This window comes from Triticum urartu, chromosome 5A, assembly GCF_056163025.1.
Source record: "Triticum urartu cultivar PI428250 chromosome 5A, HENAU_Tu73, whole genome shotgun sequence".
Lineage (NCBI taxonomy): Eukaryota > Viridiplantae > Streptophyta > Magnoliopsida > Poales > Poaceae > Triticum > Triticum urartu.
In genome coordinates this window covers 280,333,092-280,354,254 of record NC_141877.1, presented here as the reverse complement: position 1 = coordinate 280,354,254, position 21,163 = coordinate 280,333,092, and the positions used below count along the sequence as shown (strand labels likewise).

General features: G+C 49.5%; 1 pseudogene across 1 annotated transcript; it reads right to left on the bottom strand.

Moving 5' to 3' along the window:
* Window positions 1–1,111: 1,111 nt before the first annotated feature.
* LOC125508449 (pentatricopeptide repeat-containing protein At5g04780, mitochondrial pseudogene) lies at window positions 1,112–11,423 on the bottom strand (annotated as a pseudogene). Its single transcript, XR_015604498.1, has 2 exons — window positions 11,152–11,423; window positions 1,112–3,889 (listed from the first exon to the last, which is right to left on the bottom strand). The product of XR_015604498.1 is annotated as a pentatricopeptide repeat-containing protein At5g04780, mitochondrial pseudogene (transcript).
* Window positions 11,424–21,163: the final 9,740 nt, after the last annotated feature.

Below are 21,163 nucleotides of genomic sequence, written 5' to 3'. Positions count from 1 at the left end.
GAATACGACAACCCAATGACTGTAAATTTGCAGGCGAGGAATGGAAACCACCAGCAGATTAGACAACCATATGAGATGAGGACGCATAACATACGCCCTTGTATAATGGACTACAGGACTACCAAAGGCTTGACCCAGAAAATTGGCGTGTTAGGGGCCAACTCAAACTGGACGTACAGAATGCTATGGTATACCCATCAGGCATCAGGCACAAGATCTCTTTCCTTCAAGAAGCTGCTGCCTTCTGAAGTTCATGATGCTTGGTCCAAAGTTCATGATGCATGGTCCACAAAGAATGGCTAACCTGATGAATGGTCCACTATCATATGTCTTGTTTCCTTTTCCATGGGCCCTGCTAGTGGTTCTAGACGCCAGCTTTTGTACACACACAGTACTTTCCTTGAGAAACAGTTGTAACATGCGCAGATGGTGGACCAGTGGGGACTCTGCAGGAACCAGAGCTGCCTGGTTGTATCACGATGCAAAAAACATGCACATCTACTAAGTAGTAAGTCGTAAGGATGACAAATGACAAGGACATGCATCTTATTTTCGACAACAAGGACAGACATCTTCACTGTATTGAATTATTGATACTTTGCTATGTTATACCGTAGTACAAGGAGATGAAAAGATGTACATATTATTGATGGGGTATGCCTCAAAGTAGCAACATTCTAGACTAACTAAGAGCAACTCCAACCAAAGCTGCAAACAGGTCGGCATCGCCAATTCTGGAGGAAATGCATCAAAAACAGACTCCAGCATGACCAGGAGGATGTGACAGTAAGACGATATGGTTAACAGAAACGGAAGTGACAAGATTTGTCAGAAGTAGAGGAAGTATCAGACAACAAGTTTTATCTAGTGCTGCACAGAAGAAACCTCGGGTTATTTGGTAATAAAATGGGAACCAGTGTGTTGGTGTTATTTCAAAAATATCAACTGCTTTCCTCCTTGTCATGCTGGAGCAAACCCTAGAATGGCAGATTATTATAACTTGTGAACTGAAAGCTCACAAAAAAGTATAGTTGTCCTAGCATATGAGCAAAGCTCCAGGGAAACTTAGTTTTCAATATTAAAGCTATAACAGAACATTTGCTATGGTGAATTGAAACAAATATGAATAATTGGATTTGAAACCTGCAGTGGTAGGTTTTACTCATTTTTTGTAGCCACGAATTGCTAGTACAAATTATGTTCAAATGCAAGATATATAAATACAGTATAGGGAATGAACTGTTCCAGAAATTGAATATGTCAGGAGTAGTGCTAGGGGAAGGAGACCAAGATATACCACTTTCCAGGGTTCATCACTGTTGGAGTGGAAAGCGTGACAAGAAAGATTCGATCATAAGGACTCGGAGCTGGAACCACAATGTGCATCAGCTGGTACAGTTCTCAATAATTACACTGGTAGTACCAAGTAAGTGGCATAGCAGACTTCTTCACGCACTGAATCAAGCAAGTGTTGAGGTGAGAAGAATCCCATATCTATTTCTGTAAGAACAAATCTTGCATCCACTTCCTATGTATATCTTTGTTGGACCACGGAAAAATATGTAGCTCGTCATGTACAAGATACAGCTTTGTTGGTGACGCAGTCTATTCAATTAACGAAGGGCTTGCATCCACTTCCATTTCTTATGCACAGATCAGACGATAGTGTTGATATTACATTCAATGGAGCCAGCAGCATGACATTATTGACTTGAATGGCAAAACTATCAAGATCAGTCCTGACAAAGACATTTAGTGTTGCAGTGCCACTACTGACAGGCAATAATTTGCTACATGAATAGAGTACCACTGGTAGATGACTACCATTCTCCAATTCAGCCTTACATCACCAAAAGTCCCCGCAAGAACATGAGCCATCCTTAAAATGGTGAAATCTATTGGTATCTCTGACAATGAAAAGATGTTTGGTAATATGGGCTGCAACCTTCATGAATGAATGACAGTCCCCGCATATCCTAAGGTTCTTGTGTATTATAATTGGTATATTAGGAGGTAAGCTGATTAACCCAAAAGCAAGTGCTAACTTCTCACTGTGATGTTTAAGCAGATCCTCTTTTTGGTCGTCATGAACATCATGCAGATCACATTCTATTTTGGTTATGTGAGCAATTTTTTTCATATCGTGATAAATTTCCTCCAGCTTATTGTAGATATCAGTGATTGCTGGGTGCTTTCTCTCTCCAACAACAAAGACATGGATTTTGCCCTTTGCTTCAATCCAACTCCTGCCCATTTCTTTCTTTGCACCACTATCCTTCAAATATTTCCTTGCCATCAGAACATTCTCCCAGTTCCCGCTGGCAGCATATACATTTGAGAGCAAAACATGGTTCCCTCCATTGTCAGGCTCAAGTTGGAAAAGCTGTTCGGCAGCTATTCTGGCTAAGTCACTATTATTGTAGTTTCTGCATGACCCAAGCAAAGATCCCCACATAGAAGCAGTTGGCTCAAATGGCATTTTGTGAAGCAATTCCCAGGCCTCATCAGTCTTCCCAGATCGACCCAGAACATCAACCATACAAGAATAGTGAAGGACATTAGGTTCAACAGTCCGATCAGATATTAGCAGGTTAAAGTAGTGACGACCCTCTTCAACTAAACCTGCATGACTGCACAGTGACAACATGGAGAGATAGGTAACTTCGTTTGGAAAAATACGTAACTGGTGCATTTTCTCAAAGAGGATCATAGCTTCCCAAGAATGGGCATGCCTCGAAAAACCAGCAATCATTGCATTCCATATGACCACATTCTTCTGTTCCATATAAGCAAACAGTGCATAAGATTTTTCAATCTGGCCACACCTTGCATACACATCCACAAGAGATGCTGCCACAAAGAAGTTCCCATGAAAACCACATTTCACAATAACTGCATGCAGTTGTGTCCCTTCAATTTTCAATGCTAAGCTTGCACATGCGCTAATGATAGCAGAAAGAGTGAATTCCGTCAATTTTACTCCTTCCCTTTGGGCATTCCGAAATAAACATAATGCTTCTTCGTGAAGACCATTCTGCACATATCCTGCGAACAATGAACTCCATGTAACTAAAGTTTTATCAGGCATCTTCTCAAAAACCCAGCAGGCATCCTTAATCATATTACATTTTGCATAAACATCTAGAATTGCTGTCCCAACAAAGCTGTTTGAGTCCAATGCAAGCTTGAATGCAATAGTGTGTAATTGTTTGCATTCATTGATAGCATATTTTGCAGCGCATGCACAGATTGTGCTGGATAAAGTAAATTCAGTCAGTTGTCTCCCTTCTCGGTGCATCCTTTGAAAAAGCTTCAGAGCTTGTACATCCTCTCCACTCTGAGTATATCCAGCAATCATGGTATTCCATGAGACTATGCTTCTGGCAAGCATTCCATCAAAAACATGACGAGCACAATCATTCCGACCACATTTCGTGTACAAGTTGATTAGAATATTGCATGTTAGAGTATCTGTTACCAGACCAAAATGAATGGCTAGCCCATGGCAGCTTTTCCCAACCAGGAGGGACCTCCGCTTTGCACATAGTTGCAGATGCTCATGGAGCACCACAAACATGTCAATCAAAATTTCTGTCAATCCTACCATGCCTTTTATCCTTTAGGGAATTGTTATGGTTGCGCATATTACAAAAAAAAAACGAGTAGCAAGACACATTCCAGACCATACTAACTTGGACATTTCCTGTTCTGATTTATGGCAGGGTACTTAAACGGAATGCCCGTCCATGGAAATCAGCTACTGATACATCCAGATTATGACTGAAAAGGAGAACTTCGCCAACCAAATTTGCACTGCTTTCTGATGACTCGCAGAAAGGGATAACTAATCTGAAATATGTTTAGATGCCGTCAAGAGCACATCACTTTTCTGCAGGATGGCATGGAAACTTCTCTAATTAGTCCACCTTTACAAATTCCTGATATTAGAATCTCTGGAAGATAAGCAAATCAGTCACAACTATATGATCATCATCGCGCTTTGATGCATCTTAAGAAAGCAGATATGATCCTGATAAAATCCAGGCAGGTTAAAGTATATAAATTTTCATGGCAAGGGCATAAGGAAATGTGATGGGTTCTGCTAAAGCACATGCTAATACGTCTAAAAATAAAAATATTTGATTCAAATGACAAGAAGAACCAGGAATTAGCGCCAAGTGAGCTTCTTGCTTCTCAAACATTCGAATGTGTGCGGGAGGTGGTACAGTACTGGCCCTAGGAAGTTAACGACAGTACTCTGGTGGTAGTAGAAATTGAGAGCTAACTTAAAGCCAGGGTTCCTTTCAAATTTTCAGCATCAGGGTTGTGTTCCATTTGAAATAAGGATCTAAGGAGGAAGTGGGGTGAATGAGCTCTCGCGACGCCCATGGCGACAAGGCCTGTAGCTCCTCTGCGGCCCCGCTACCCACCACCACCTGCACTGCGACCACTCCAGGCTGTAGCGGCCACCCCTCGGAGGACCCCGGTGAGCCGCCTCCTCTCCCGACCAGCGGCAACGTTGAGACCGCCCGCAGCAGCGATGTCCGCCCTACCGTTCCCGCCCCCGTCCACCGCCCAGGTTAGGCCTTCCGGTCCCGTGTTCTCCGGCAGTTCCATTCCGGGCCGTCGTTCGATCCTGGCGAATTCCCCTCCTGCCGCGAACCTGGTTACCTTTGGTTCACCCCCCCCCCCCCCGGGTTTCTCTCACCGTGTTTCTCCCTCCCCCTAGTCCGCCGCATCATCAACTACTTCTTCTGCGCCCCCCCCCCCCAAGGTAATCGCGGTGACCGAGCCCTCCCCTGCTGTCTTCCTTGCGCGCCTTGCCAGCCCCATCGTGGCCCGCTTTCTCGTGGCGGTGGGCATCCGGCAGCTTACCCTCATCAAGCTCCGGCCACACCTCTCCCTTTCGGAGGCCTCCGCGGCTGCCGCTGCGCTCAGGGGCGTTTACCCGGCTCGGTCATTGCCACGTCAGACGGCTGCAGCCAATGCGCGGGGCGCTCACGCCCGCCAGCCTCACCAACCTCCTGACCGCACTAACTGCGCGGGGCTGCTCCCCATCCCGCCCGCTGCTCCCCAGCTCACTCCCCCCTCCCCCCATCCCGCCCGCTGCCCCCCAGCTCACCCCCCTCCCATCAGCCATTGATGCGGAGGCCACTTTCTGTCCCATCGCCTCCTGCTCGCCCCCTCCCCTCGAGAACGCGGCCACCGGCCTGGGTACCGCGGGCACGCACGGCCTACCCTATCTTGTCGCCGGGCTAGCCCCAGCCTCGCCGGCACTCAATGCTCCCGTACCTGCCCCTGTCGAGCCTCCCCATGCCGCCTCCCATTGCCTTGTACTCCACCATGCCCCTGCGCTCCCTCTCTGGGTGCTTTCGCCGCCTCTCCCCTAAACACCAGGTCATTGACTGCCGCGACCCTGCTTGTTGCCGCAAGTGCAACGGCTCCGACCACCGCGCGCACCGGTGCATGGCACGCCCTTCGGTCGCGGTCGCCGCCGCCCCCTCCCCCTCCGCCCTGCCTACCCCTCCTCTGCCCGTTGACGCCTCGCCCTGCTTTTCCCCCTCCCGCGCTCTCGTCGGGGAGTGCTCTGCCCCGAGCCTCTCCGAACGCCCTGTGCCTACGTAGGCGGGCCCCCCTTCCTCCCACGCCATCCTCCCCGCCCCGCTTTCGCTCCATCGCCACCTCGCCCCACAGCTCAGCGGCCTCCCTCCCTGCCTCACCGTCCAACGGGCGCCGCTCCTCCCCCCCCCCCTCTCGCCAGTGCTCCTCAACTTAGGCCTGCTCCGGCGTGAAGCCTCGGTCCATTCTGCCTCCGACTCGGAGGGCTCAGCTCGCTCGGGGGTGGCCCCTGCTTTTGACAGCGACGGCAGCCTCGTTCGTCCCGCCTCTTCGGGCTCGAAGGTGAGCTCCGGCACTGCCAGCGCGTCGTCTCTTGTGGCGGAATCCGACCGGCCGCACTTCCTCGAGGTCTTCATGCCCACGGGAGACCTCGATGCTGCGCGGCGGCTGGCGGTGGTCTACATCGACCCCCCGGGAGCCTTCCCCTCCCCAACTGCGGCTGTCCGTGATGCCCTGCCGAGTGTCGCCCCGCAGCTGTTCTTCGACACCATCGGCTCCTCCATTGGTGCGATGTACTTGCGGTTCAACTCTCATGAGGACAGGGAGGCATGTGTCGCCCTCGACGACCCGCTGTTCGAGGGCGCCCACATCTCCTTCATTCGAGAGGAGGCTGACAGGGTTCCTCCTAGGGCTGGCACCCTGGCTTTCATCTCCGCCACTCGCTTCCCCGCCGAACACTTCAACCCCGTCGGCATCACTAGGGCTTTCTCCAGCTTCGGGGACCTAGTCGAGATTGACCACCGGGTGCTCGCCGGATATGACCTCTCCGCGGTCCGTGTTGTCCTCCTCATCGAACACGCCCGGGCAGTTCCTTGTGACGTATGGCCGCACGGCGGCATTTGGGGCTCGCGTGTCATCACCGTGCGCACGCTCGCCGTGTGGCCTCAGGCGGACTCCTACATCCCGTTCTTCGGCCCACATCCTCCTCCGTCGTTTGCTCATAACGGGCCTCCTCACCCCCGCCTGCATGGCTTCCCTCTGGGAAGGGCTGCGCCTGCTCCTCCGCAGCAACAGCCACCGCCGCGCAGGGCTGGGGGAGGTGGTGGCCACCTGCTGGACTCTCTCCTTCGGCTGCATGGTGCGCCGCCCCTCCCAGCCTCTCCCGCTCGTGACTGCCTCGTCGTCTCCTTCAGGACGGTCGCCTCTCCGTCGAGGTCTTCGGTGGTCATCACTGAGCTACCCGACGACCATGTGGGTGGGCCTGGGAGCCTGGTGCTGGACGTCGCTAGCCCCGCCCTCCCTCTGCATGGGCCATGCACGGAGGGTATGGCTCCCTCGCCCCCGCCTCCTGTGGCTCCTGTGCGCCACGCTCTGAAAGAGCCGGCACAATACATCTCCATGACTGAAAAGGCTATCAAGCAAAAGGAGCTTAAAGAATCCCTCAAGGGCTGCTCTCCCAAGTTTCGGGCAAAGGTGCTCAAGCGCAAAGTCATCTCAGCTGTCCTCAAGCCCATGGGAATGAACTCTGTGTCCGAACTCCGGTCCGCGGCGGCCATCCCTCCTGCTTCGGTGTCTACATGTGTGCATGATTAGTGCGGCCGCCAATCACTTGCCTCCCTGCTCGCCCGTGTTGCACACATTTAGGCATCAGGCAGTGCCCGCTCTTCCCCCCCCCCCCCATTGTTTGTCCCTGTGCTAGTGTCTCCGTCATTCCCTCCTCGTATCCCCTGTACCTCTGGATGTGTAACCTTATGACTAATCTCCTTGTGTCTTGTCGCGTGTTATATCCTGGTGCCCCTGATTGTCATGGATAGTAACACCTTTAGCAATGTTTCCTTCCTGTCTTGGAATGTCTAAGGCCTCGGCGATGTTGACAAATGCCCGCTGGTTCGGCAGGCTATTGTCGACGTTGACCCCTCTGTGGCCTGCATCCAAGAAACTAAGCTCGCCTCCCTCTCCCTCGGCAAGGAACGCTCGTTCCTTCCCACCCGCCTTTCGGCGCTTGAGCGGTTAGACGCAGACGGCTCTCGTGGGGGCCTTGTCACGGCTTGGGATCCGAATGCTTTCACCCTGACCTCGTGCGTCGCTGGCTGCTACGCCCTCACCACTGATCTCTCATCGACCTCCTCGGACCTGGTTCTTTCGGTCACTAGTGTGTACGCGCCCTCCGATCACTCTTTCATGCAGGATTTCGTTGATGAGATGATGACCCTCTCTGGGTCGATAACGGGGCCCTGGTTGGCGCTGGGGGACATCAACCTTATTCGCTACCTCGAGGAGTACAACAACAACTTCTCCGCATCTCTTGCGTCGCATTTTAAGGCCCTTGTCGATGACCTTTCTCTTATCGAGCTTCCACTCTCGGACCGCCTCTTCACCTGGGCTAACTGCCGGACCGCGCCCACTCTTGCGTGTCTCAACCGTGCCTTTTTTAACTCCGATTGGGACGCCACGCTGCCTAACTCCTCCCTCGCTTCTCGCCCCCGTGTCACCTCCGACCACTTCCCCCTCATGGTCACCGCGTCCTCGCGCATCCCCGTCTCCTGCCTCTTCCGTTTCGAGAACAAATGGCTCCTGGACCCCATGTTCCTCCCTTCCACCTCCCCCTCCTGGGACATCCCGGTCGGTTCCATGGGCGGGGCAAAAGGCATCGCTGCGAGGGTCAAGTCCTTCCGTCACGCTGCAAAGGTCTGGAAAGCTAATCACCGGTTTGTCCCCCGACATGATAACAATTGTTGATTTGTGGTTGAGTTGTTTGACTTTTTCGAGGAGTATCGTATGCTCTCTGCAGAGGAGACGGCCTTGCGTCGCGATGCCTAGCTTGCGCTGGCTTTCTCGGTTCGCCAACAGGCGGCTTTCTGGCGGCGGCGTGGGAAGTTCCGCCGGGTGGCCGAGGAGGACGAGAACACCCGCTTCTTCCATGCTCATGCGACCTAGCGTTTTCGGGCCAACCGAATCAAAGCATTGGACGTTGTGGGCACCGTCGTCATCAACCACGCGGCCAAGGCCGAGGCCCTGCATGCCTTCTACGTCAACCTCCTGGGCAGGGCCAGGGAACCGATGTGGCGCTTCGACCTCGAGGCACTCTACGCGGGGACAACCTCCGTGGACGGCGGCCGCCTGACTGCCCCCTTCGAGCTGGCCGAGCTTACTACGGCAGTCCGGGGGCTCAACCCTAATAGCGCGCTGGGCCCCGACGGCCTGGGGCCGGCGTTCTACCAGGCGGCCTGGCCGCTGGTCTCGGGCGCGGTTCAGCGTCTGATGGACTGCATCTACACCAACTCGGCTGACCTCTCCTGCATCAACCACGCGCACATCGTCCTTCTACCCAAGGCGGAGGGGGTACTTGCACCGGGGGCTTCCGCCCCATTTCGCTCCAAAATTGTGATATCAAGATCGCGTGCAAGGCTCTCAGCATGCGCCTTCAGCTTCAGATCTCGATGCGATCGACATGGACCAATCTGGGTTCATCCATGGGAGGAGCATCTCCAAGAACTTCGTCTATGCGGCGGAGATTGTCCAGTGCTATGAGACGCGCTGTGCCCCCTCCCTAGTTCTGAAGCTGGACTTCGCAAAGGCTTTCGACTCCATTGACTGGGGGAGCTTGTGTCGTATCATGGAGGTCCGCGGCTTCCCGTCGCTTTGGTGTGACTGGATGGACGCTATCTTCCGCTCCTCCATGTCTGCTGTCGTCCTCAATGGCATCCCAAGGAGGTGGATCCGCTGCAAGAAAGGGTTGCGACAGGGGGGCCCTATCTCCCCCTACCTTTTCTTGTTAGTGGCCGACGTGCTTCAACGGATGATCAAGCTGGACGGGCGGATGCACCACCCCCTGATCGATGGTGCATTTCCGCCTGTCCTCCAGTACGTTGATGACACAATCATCATCTTGCGTGCGGAGTGGGATGCGGTTCGATGCCTGAAGACCTCGGCCTCCCGCTCTCCAACAGGAGACTCTCCATGGATGACTTCCTCCCCCTCATTGCGAAGGCCGAACGCTACCTCTCAGGGTGGCGTGCGCAGATCCTCTCCTTCGGTGAGTGCCTAGTGCTGCTCAATGTCGTGCTTGATGCGCTCCCCACCTACGCTATGGCTGCGATGGAGGTCCCCCCCTCGGTGCTGCAGGCGATTGACGCGCTGCACCGCTCATTCCTTTGGGCTGCTACGGACAAGGCTTCGGGTGCACAATGCCTCGTTGCCTGGGACCGCGTGGTTCGCCCCAAGGATGAGGGCGGGCTGGGGGTCCGCGCCCTTCCCGTCCAGAACAGATGCCTCCTATTGAAACTCCTGCATCGCCTGCACTCGGGCCAAGATGTGCCATGGGCGCGTTGGGTTTGGACTGAGCTCGGGCATGCCCTGCTCACTCCTACGACGGCTGCTACGCTCCCTGGTCCACACTGATCCTCGCTGGCCAAGTTGATGCCAGTCTCCAGGGCAATCTCATGCGTCTCCATCGGCGACGGCCGAACCACTGCCTTCTGGCTGGACTCGTGGTTGCCGGGCGGCCCCCTTTGCGGGCAATTTGGCTCCCTCTTCTCCCACTCCACCTTGCCAGCGGCCTCGGTTGCCCACGTCCTATAGTCCGGGCTCGACGCCGGGCTAGTCCCCCGCCTGAACCATGCTGGGGCGCGGGAACAAGTCCTGCTTCTCCACGCCATCCGGGATGTTACCCTCACGACCGGCTCTGACGTTCGCCATCTTCGTCAGGGCTGCGCCAAGGGCGAGGGGCTCTCCTCCGCCAGAGTCTAACGGCTGTGCCACTTCGGTGGCGTGCTCGTGCCGTTCGTCGGGTCCGCTTCTTCGCCTGGCTCCTGGTGCAGGCTAGGATCCACACGCGGGATGCTCTCCTGAGGAAACATATTGTCGCTTCGGATGCTGCTGGCTGCCCCATCTGCCCCGCCGCGCTGGAAACGGCAGACCACCTCATTTTTGGCTGCCCGTTTGCCCGCCGGTTCTGGGCTGCAGTTGGGCTGGCCCCTGAGGTTGACTCCGTCCAGCTCCTACATCAGCTGCGCCCTCCGAGTTGGATGCCCGCTGCCTCGAGCTCGACTTTCTTTCTCCTCTGCTGTTGGCAACTCTGGAAACATCGCAACGCGGTGGTTTTTCAGAGGCTGCCGCCGTCACTCCCTCGGCTGCTAAAGCTGAAGACGCAGTGCTAGGGTAAGGATCTAACAGCAAGATATTTGTACTAAATGAGCACAGGACATAGGCAAACAGAAAAACATTTCACTACTAATCGAGCAATCACAATATGCTACACCTTATTGTGAACAACCCTGCTTTAAGTGAACAACCCTGCTTTAATAACTATTGATGCACCATTGATGCACTACACCCCTCCCACCAGCTTGACCCTAAGCTGCAACTCAGTAGAAATCCTTATTGCACGTGACCTATAACATAGGACCGTGAGCAACTACAGCGAAGGCGCTACACATACATGCCACTAGTGCAGCATCTGCATCTGCATCAGTATCATGTAACAAGCAGACAGGCACTGTGAGGACTTCAGTAAGCACACGACCACCACACGCACAGAACACGGAGCACAATAATGCCAGGAATCAAAAGTTCGCCTCCGTCTGTGCTTACCGATAGGTCAGCCCACCGGCGGGGGGGCATTCCATCGAACACCATCAGCGCGCGGTGCAGACGAGGGCCCCGACAGCTGCCAGAGGGCGCCACCAGCCACCGGGGGTAGAAGAAGCAAGCACCATGCACCTGGCGCCCACGGGGAGTAGCGGAACGAGCAAGAGGAGACGGGCGCCGGTGAGTTGGAGGAGGAGGCGTGGGAATGGAACGACCGGAAGGCGCGCGAACGGCGTGGCGAGGAAGACGAAGGCCTGCAACTGTCACGGTCACGGATTAGGTTTTTTTTTTTTGAGAAACGCACGGATTGGGGGAATATTAGGGATGCCGGGTCGTTCGAGGTACATTGATGCAAACCTGACCAGATGGGCCGGACAGAACATTTGGACTTCATAAACTTCTTTCAATTTCATGAACAATTTTAAAATCCCCCTAAAAAGAACAATTTCAAAATATGTGATTTTTAAAAACAATCATGAAGATTTTTTTAGATTCCTGAACGTTTCTCGAATTTTTGAAAAAAATCAAATCAACAAACTTTTTAAAATTCATGAATTTTTCAAACCCAAAAACTTTTAGAAAAAATGGTATCTTTTTTCACTTTCACAAAAAAAAATTGAATTCGCAAACTTTTCCAGATTTTCTGAACTTTTTTCAAAAATATGTGTTTTCCTTGAAAAGTCAACGGTCAGCCAGTCAAATATATCAACCGAGAAGGCCGGGACCTCGGGTTGTTGGGTCAAGGCCTGCTTGGGCACGCGTGAGTGCCATCTCACTTTTCGGGCGCTGAAAGCGGGGTACAGGAGCTTCCGCATGCGGAATTCCCTATTTGCCATTGCGTCGAATTGTCGACGCGACGCACAGGGGCACGAAATTCTAGTCGATGCTACGCAGCTAGCGATTCGATCCGGGCCGTCCCATTTTAAAAGCCAGTCACTCTCAGTTTTAGGAACCTTCAAGGTTTTGGGAACCTTCTAGAAGGTTCTTAAACCAGTTTTTTCCGTTTTACTTCTTTATTGGTTTTTCTTTCCTTTTTTCTTTTTCTTTTCTATTTCATTTTTTATTTTTCAATTCCATTTCTTTTCAAACTTGAATGTAAATTTCAATTTTTCTTCGGATTTTTAAAATATGTTCTCATTTTTAGAATTTGTTTGCAAAATTCAAAAATATTGGAATTTCACAAAATATTCGTGGTTTCTATTTTTCACAATTAAAAAATTGTTCCAATCTACAAAATTTATTTACAAATGTAAAAAATGATCAGGTATTTTGAAAAATGTTCACCATCCAAAGTTTTCTTCACGCATTCTTATGAATTTTTTTGACAATTTAGAAAAAATGTTCTGTTTTTTCAAAATTTGTACATAAATTCAAAAAATGTTCAGAGAGTTTCCAATAATTTTCGCACTTTCAAAATTTAAAAAATGTTCCTGTTCACAAAATAAAAAATGTGGGGGAAATTTATTTTTTGTGGTTCCAAATTTTGTTCATCATTGGCAAAAATGTTCGAAAGTCCACAAAATATTGTTTTAAAATTTTATTCGTGATTTTCCAGAAAATTCTTCAATTTTGAGATTCTGACAATATTTAAAATACATGAACATTTTTTCAAAAATTGCTGTATAATTTTATGAAAATCTGAATATGTTTTGACTTATGAATGAAGTTGAAAATTGACAATAATTTTTTTAATGGTAACATTTGTTTTAAAAAGCATAATAAACTGGAAAAAGAAAAAAGAAAAAAAGAAATAATCAAAAAAAGAAAGAAAAAGGAACATGGGAAATAGACCGGTTCTACAGTCAACTGGTCTCCGTTGATCACTTTTATAACCTGTGTTTCGTAAGTGGTCAGTGATGTAATTTTTGTTTTTGATATCCGTTATACTGCCATGATTGAAGATAAATAGGACGGAAGTTTTCATGCAAAAAAAAGTGTAGGTCGTCAGGTTGTTGCTAGGGACGAGCGCTTACCAGCCTGAGGTGCAGGTTCGATACTCACTCGATATTTTGATTTTTGGACAGTTTCCAGCGTGATAACGGGCCGGCCCAGTTGGGAGGCTATCCCTGTGCGGCGCGCGCCCGTTGGACGCAGAGTGCGTCGTATAGGAGGGGAGCTCCTATATGCCGCCCGTGTGCGTCCGATCGTTGCGACTTCGCTGAAGTGTCGCGCACACGGGCTGGCCCAATCATCTCGCTGTGACGAAAAACCGAAAAAAGAAGAAGCGCATGCGTGGGATCAAACCGACGACCTCTTGCTCAAATCTAGTGAGGCTAACCAGCCGAGCTAGCTACATTGAACATTTTACATGTAGCGCCAGTCTTAAAGTAGAACGTACAGGGGCAAATCCTTTAGAAAAAAACGTTCAACATTTTTATAATATACGTTGAACAAATTTTAAAATACAGTGAACGTTTTTGTAAAACAAAATACTGAACAAATTTAAAATACTAAAATGGACATTTTATGGGTATATATTAAACAATTTTTTAATATATGATGAACAAAACTTAAATACACAATGAACAATTTCTAAAAATACGTTTAAAAATTTCATAATATACCATGAACATTTTTATAATACACAATGAACATTATCTAATATATGTTGAACAATTTAATAATATACAATGAACATTTTTGTAATACATAATGAACATTTTCTAATATACGTTGACCAATTTAATAGTATGCAATGAACACTTTTGTAATACACAATGAACAATTTTACAGTGCAAGGTGAACTATGTCATAATATACGATGAGCATTTTCTTATATTGAAGATTTCTGTGACACACGGTGAACTTTTTATAGAAATACACAATAATGAGAAGAAGAACAAAAACAGAAATAAAAAAGGAAACATAAAAGAAAGAAAATGAAAGGACAAAAAGGAATCAAAACAGAAAAATAAAAAACGGAACAAAACAACTGAAAAACGGCCAAGACAATGAAAAAACTGGAAGCAAAAAACCATAGAAGAAAAACGAAAAAAACACGCAACAAAGAAGGAAAATGGCAGCGAATGAAATACGTACGTGGGCAGGCCCAAGTGGCGACTTGCTTCAGCGAAGGCTCCTCCTTTTGACGCCTGCGGGCGTCAAATAGGATTTGCTCGAAATCACTAGTTGAGGAGTACTGGTTGCAAAGATCACTCGAACTCTCCAGATTGCGACAAGTGGCGCACATGTAGTGCGCCACTTGTCGCAACCTGGGAGTTTTCCCTTTTTTCGTAGATCCGTATATTCAAAACGTTTTATCTCTCAAACCGTGCGTCCAAATCTCAAACCGCTTTCACCGTTGGATTCTTCGCGTCGAGATCTTCAAAATTAGATCCCACGTTGATAGGTTTTGTTAAACTTTTTTTTCATGAAAAAACCGGACGAAAAAACCGAACCAGGAGCACGGGTTTTTTCCCTTTCCAAAAGAGGCACACCCGTGCCTCTCACGAAATCACAACCGTGCCTCTCGTGGAAGCAAATGTTGGGAAACGCAGTAATTTAAAAAAAATCCTATGCACACGCAAGATCTATCATGGTGATGCATAGCAACGAGAGGGGAATAGTGTTGTCCACGTACCCTCGTAGACCATAAGCGGAAGCGTTATGACAACGCGGTTGATGTAGTCGTACGTCTTCACGATCCGACCGATCCTAGTACCGAAAGTACGGCACCTCCGTGATCTGCACACGTTCGGCTCGGTGACATCCCACAAACTCTCGATCCAGCTGAGTGTCGAGGGAGAGCTTCATCAGCACGACGGCGTGATGACGGTGATGATGAAGCTATCGGCGTAGGGCTTTGCCTAAGCACTACGACGATATGACCGAGGTGGATTATGGTGGAGGGGGGCACCGCACACGGCTAACAGATCAATGATCAACTTGTGTGTCCTAGGATGCCCCCTGCCCCCGTATATAAAGGAGCAAGGGGGAGGCCGCCCCTTGTGGCGCGCCTGAGAGGAGGAGTCCTCCTCCTAGTAGGAGTAGGACCCCCCTTGCCCAGTCCTACTAGGAGGGGGAAAGGAAGGAGGAGAAGGGAGAAGGAAGGGGGGGCGCCGCCCCCCTTCCCTAGTCCAATTCGGACTAGAGGGGGAGGGGGCGCGCGGCCTGCCCTGGCCGGCTCTCTCTCTGTCTCTCTCTCCACTAAGGCCCATGTGGCCCATTAGTTCCGGGGGGGGGGGTCGGTAACCCTCCGGCACTCCAATTTTCTCCGAAATCACCCGGAACACTTTCGGTGTCCGAATATAGCCGTCCAATATATCAATCTTTATGTCTCGATCATTTCGAGACTCCTCGTCATGTACGTGATCATATCCGGGACTCCGAACTACCTTTGTTACATCAAAACACATAAACTCATAATACCGATCGTCACCGAACGTTAAGCGTGCGGACCCTACGGGTTCGAGAAATATGTAGACATGACTGTCGGTGTCAAAACCGGCGGATCTCGGGTAGGGGGTCCCAAACTGTGCGTCTAGGATCGATGGTAACAGGAGGCAGGGGACAAGATGTTGTAACACCCTCGGTGCGGTTATATCTCCCACGTGTCGAAGCACGACTTAGAGGCATAACCGCATTGAAAGCAATGTCACAAGTGAGGTAATCTTCACACAATCCATGTAATACATAAGGGAAAGAGATACATGGTTGGCTTACAATTGCCACTTCACACAATACATGAATAAAACATTACAACATCCAGATACAATCAAGGTCCGACTACGGAACCAAAAATAAAAGAAGACTACCCCAAATGCTACACAGATCCCCGATCGTCCCAACTGGGCTCCACTACTGATCAACTGAAATGAAACAACACAATGAACGAGATCTTCAACAAGATCCTCATTGAGCTCGGTTGTGTCACCTGCACGGTCTCATCGGCACCTGCAAGCTGGTTTTGGAAGTATCTGTGAGTCACGGGGACTCAGCAATCTCACACCCTCGCGATCAAGACTATTTAAGCTTATAGGAAGGGTAACAGGTATGAGGTGGAGCTGCAGCAAGCGACTAGCATATTTGGTGGCTAACATACGCAAATGAGAGCGAGAAGAGAAGGCAAAGGCACGGTCGAACAACTATGATCAAGAAGTGATCCTAGAACAACCTATGTCAAGCATTACTCCAACACCGTGTTCACTTCCCGAACTCCGCCGGAAAGAGACCATCACGGCTACACACGCGGTTGATGCATTTTAATTAAGTTAAGTTTCAGGTTTTCTACAACCAGACATTAAAAAATTCCCATCTGCCCATAACCGCGGGCACGGCTTTCGAAAGTTCAAAACCCTGCAGGGGTGTCCCAACTTAGCCCATCACAAGCTCTCACGGTCAACGAAGGATATTCCTTCTCCCAAGAAAATCCGATCAGACTCGACATCCCGGTTATAAGACATCCTCGACAATGGTAAAACAAGTCCAGCAAGACCGCCTGATGCGCCGACATCCTGATAGGAGCTGCACATATCTCGTTCTCAGGGCAACACCGGATGAACACTACGTACAACTAAAACCATCCCTCAAGTTTCCCCGAGGTGTTGCCGCAAGTGGCTCTGTTTCGGACCAACACTTAGACAAGCACTGGCCCGGGGGGTTAAAATAAAGATGACCCTTGGGCTGGCCTAACCCAAGGGAAAAAGAGGCTAGGTGGCGAATGGTAAAACCAAGGTTGGGCCTTGCTGGAGGAGTTTTATTCAAGGCGAACTGTCAAGGGGTTCCTATTATAACCCAACCATGTAAGGAACATAAAATCCGGGAACATAACACCAATATGACGGAAACTAGGGCGGCAAGAGTGGAACAAAACACCAGGCATAAGGCCGAGCCTTCCACCATTTACCAAGTATATAGATGCATTAATTAAATAAGAGATATTGTGATATCCCAACAAAATATCCATGTTCCAACATGGAACAAACTCCAATCTTCACCTGCAACTAACAACGCTATAAGAAGGGTTGAGCAAAGCGGTAACATAGCCAAACAACGGTTTGCTAGGACAAGGTGGGTTAGAGGCTTGGCTTAAAAATATGGGAGGCATGATAAGCAAGTGGTAGGTATCACAGCATAGGCATAGCAATAGAGCGAGCATCTAGCAAGCAAAGATAGAAGTGATTTCGAGGGTATGGTCATCTTGCCTGAGATCCCGCAAGGAAGAAGAACGAGTCCATGAAGAAGACAAAGGGACGACGCCGAACGGATCCTCACAACTCTGGAACGAAACCGAAGCTAACGAGAGAGGCAACCCGGAAAGAAACAGGCAACATAGTAAACAATCATCACATAAGCATGGCACGATGCACAAACAAGTACGATGCATGTCCGGTTTAAATAGGCATGACATGGCAAAGTGCACAAACAAAACTACAAGTTAAGTGGAGCCCAATATGCAACGAATTGCATATTGACGGAACACCACACCAATTATTTAGTTCACTCCCGGTTAGGTACTCAACAATATTAATGTTGGTTAACATGGCAAGAGGTGAGACATAACAAAACTACACCATCTAAACAATTTAAATGGGGTCGGATATAACAAATAACGAATCCGGTAAATCCCCATATGCCTTAGTAATTTAATGCAACAACAAACTAAACATTTTATTGTTGTTATCATGATGCGGATGACATGAACAAGTTTATGCAATTTTTATTAAAAGTTGACAAGAGCATTATGAAGCATTTGTCACCGTAGTGGAAAGGAAAGGGGTGCCACGGCAACGATAACGAAAACGGTGCCACGGCAACATTACAGTTCCGGTAACTCGATTGAGATACTGATGCAAAGGAGAAGTGTGCGGATGCGTGCAAAAGATGGTGGGGCGCTCCCGGATTCCGGGTGTCCCACGAGTTGGCGACAAGGAAACGAGTGACAATTTGGACACAGTGCAAACACAAGCACCTCAAACATCACAAGCATTCATTCACGGACGTCGTCTCGAGGTTATACCTTCGAAGCATGCAAGCGGGACAGTACTCGTTCGGTGCAAAGTAGAGGAAGTAGACGTTCTCGCGACGGCGGTAGTGGAAGTAGTCGTTCTCACACGCTCTAGGGGCGACGGTAGAGGTTCTCGCGATCTTGGCGACGATAGTGGTACATGTTTGTCGTTGCACGAGTTTCCGTAGACGTTCATGTCATCGGTGTCGTGGTACTTGTGGTCTTCGGACTTTCCGGTCCCGTTCTTGCGACGGTAGTCGTTCACGTTTGTTTGGAGAGGTACTTGATGACTCCAATGCCTTCGGGGCGACGGTAGTTGTACACGGTCCATGAGACGTCGATCGTTTGGGGTCCGACTTGCGGGTCTTGCCGACATGAGTGGTACTTGCCGTTTTTGTGTAGACGAACTTGGCGCAACCGAAGGGTCACACTTGTCGTTGTGGGAACTTGGTGAATCTGTGGTCTTCGGGGCTACGGTACTTGGCGGGTCATCATGTAGATGTACTTTCGAGAGGAACTTGGCGCGTTCAAAAATCTTCGGGGTTTGTCGTTGGACTTGGCGGTGCTAGTCTCCTCGGTTCAATAGTGATATGCAAAGGCCAAAATAATACATCTGAAAGCCGCAGGGGTGTAGTCGTCTTGCTCCGGGTGTTGCAACTGTGGTGGAGAGGGGCGCTAGTTGCCGTAGAAGGGCCACGCCACGGGGCTCAGCGAGGGAGGCGGCGCGCAGGAAGAGCAGCTGCAACAGCACTGCATCGCTGCAGACACAGGAGGAGGAAGGCCATGGCAGAGGAGGGGCTTGTGCATGGGAGGGAGCAGCAAGGCGGCGCTGGAGGGAGGAGGCATAAGAGGTCGAGACCATGGCAACTCGACGACGGCGCACGGAGGAAGAACAACTCCGGTGGTGGCTGTTCTCGCTAGGGAGGCGGAGCTCCTGCAAAACAGCGGCGGCGCGGCTGAGAAGATGGACAGCGGAGGTGTGCGAGACACTTGAGGGCGCGGGGGTGCGATGGAGCTCGGTGGGGTTGAGGACGACTGGTCCGGGCGGCGAAGGAGGCGTGGCCATGGAGACTTGGCGCGTCGGAGGACGACGTCTGCGGGTGCAGGGCCTTGCTGGAGGCCCCGTGGGCGCGACGGCAGCGAGGAGGCCGACGGGGCTCCGGCCTGGATCCCTGGATCGAAGGAGGAGGGAGGATGAGGGGATCGAGCGGGGCTGCGAGGGAGATGGGGGAGTCGGGCTTCGCTCCTCTGTGCGTGCGTGGTGAGAGTGGCGGCGGTGGACAAGAACGAGAGGGGGAGATGGGGATCGAGTGGAGGGGATCGGGGCAGCTAGGGTTAGAGCAGGTTGGGCCTTAGAGGCCGGCCCAGTATAGAGGGGCTGCGCCTAGAGGGAGGGCGTCGTCTGGGCCTAGAAGGAGAATGGGCCTGCTGCTCTCTCTCACTCCTCTCTGATTTTCTTTAAAAAACAAATAGAGAGAAGAAAAAATAAATAAAGAGAGGGTTAGGGAAAGAATATTTCAGAAAATAAAATATTCTTGGAGCGCCGGAACTTTGCACAAATAGAATAAAATGGTTTGGCAATATTTTAGAGATAGAAAAATAATTCAAGTTTGAATTAGATTCAAACTTGAGCCATTTTTGAATCCAACCAAAACAAGTCCAAAGGATCTGAAAATTGGAGGAGGTGTTCCTGGCACGGTCTAAAATTTATAGGAAAAGAATGGACATTAATAGAGAAGGGGAAAATGGGACTATCAAAAGACAGGAAATAGAAGGAAAGGAGAAGGAGATGATGCATGGGACGAAGGCATGGGGAAATATTTTACAAGTGTGTTCATGGGTGATTCCGAAAATGGAATATTTAATATAGCTCCCTAATATCGGGAGGATATGTTATAAAGAGAACTCACCATGTGAATTCCCTCAATTTAAATGGACCGAAGATCCATACGATTTATTTAGTTGATTTGAGATGCAATGATTAATGACATGATGGCATGATGACATGATGCAAAGAACCAAACAAGACACACAACGAAACCCGGAAACCTTGGAAGGCATCTGAAGCTCTGGTCTTGGGGCGTTACAACACTCCACCACTACGAGAGGATCTCGTCCCGAGATCTAGGATGGCACCGGAGGGAAAACGGAAGAGAAAGAGAAAAGGTAAAACTAAGTTGCTTCTTTGACAGACGAGTGAGACCAAAGAACCTTGAAAAGGTTAAGCCATTTCGAGAAAAGAATATAACGGTGATGAACGAAGTTGAAAGCACTCCGTTAGGAAAGAGGAACAAGGGAGAACAAATTCGGGCAGCACTCCGAATGAAGAAGAAGGATTGAATAAGAACTTGATAAGAAGAGAAGATACTTGATGAAATCACAACACACTGCCTCCGGAACGAAAGAATAGGAGATAGATAATTGAAATAGGAGAATGGAGAAGAAAATGCCAACTTCTGCCACAAAAGAGCTTGAAAAGGCATCCTTAGGAGAAGGGTCGAACGTTGTTGTTGGAAATCCAACAACGAAAGGATAAGCTTGATATGGTCTTATGGAATACATCTCAAATTATGAGGTGACAACCTGCCACTCACGGGAAAAAGAATTGGATTGGTATGACCAAGGAGACGAGAAACTATTTCACCGGTAGGATAAAAGAAGAACTTGGGCCATTTATAAACACCATAGATAGCAACAATCCTTAGGGAAGGCTTTAGGTGAAATATAACCCAAGATAACTCCAATGAAGAGATTGGTGGATTTAAAATATCTCATTCTTGACAACTTTTGAATCATGAAACATGAAGGGAAATTGTCAAGAAAGACATAACACCATCTCAAAAGATAAGATAGAATGAATTGTACTTAGGAACGCAAGATGAAGAATACTTGAAGTATAGCTTGACGGATCATTGCTTCGAGAGATATCTTGAAGAACAATAGAAGAGTGAAAAAGGATCCTTGACGAACCACCATGCAGCCTCCATGACCAACTCCGGTAACAAAAGGATAACGAAAATAAAGAGAAGTTGAAAACACAAGGTGAAACCTTGTAATGATTTAGATGAA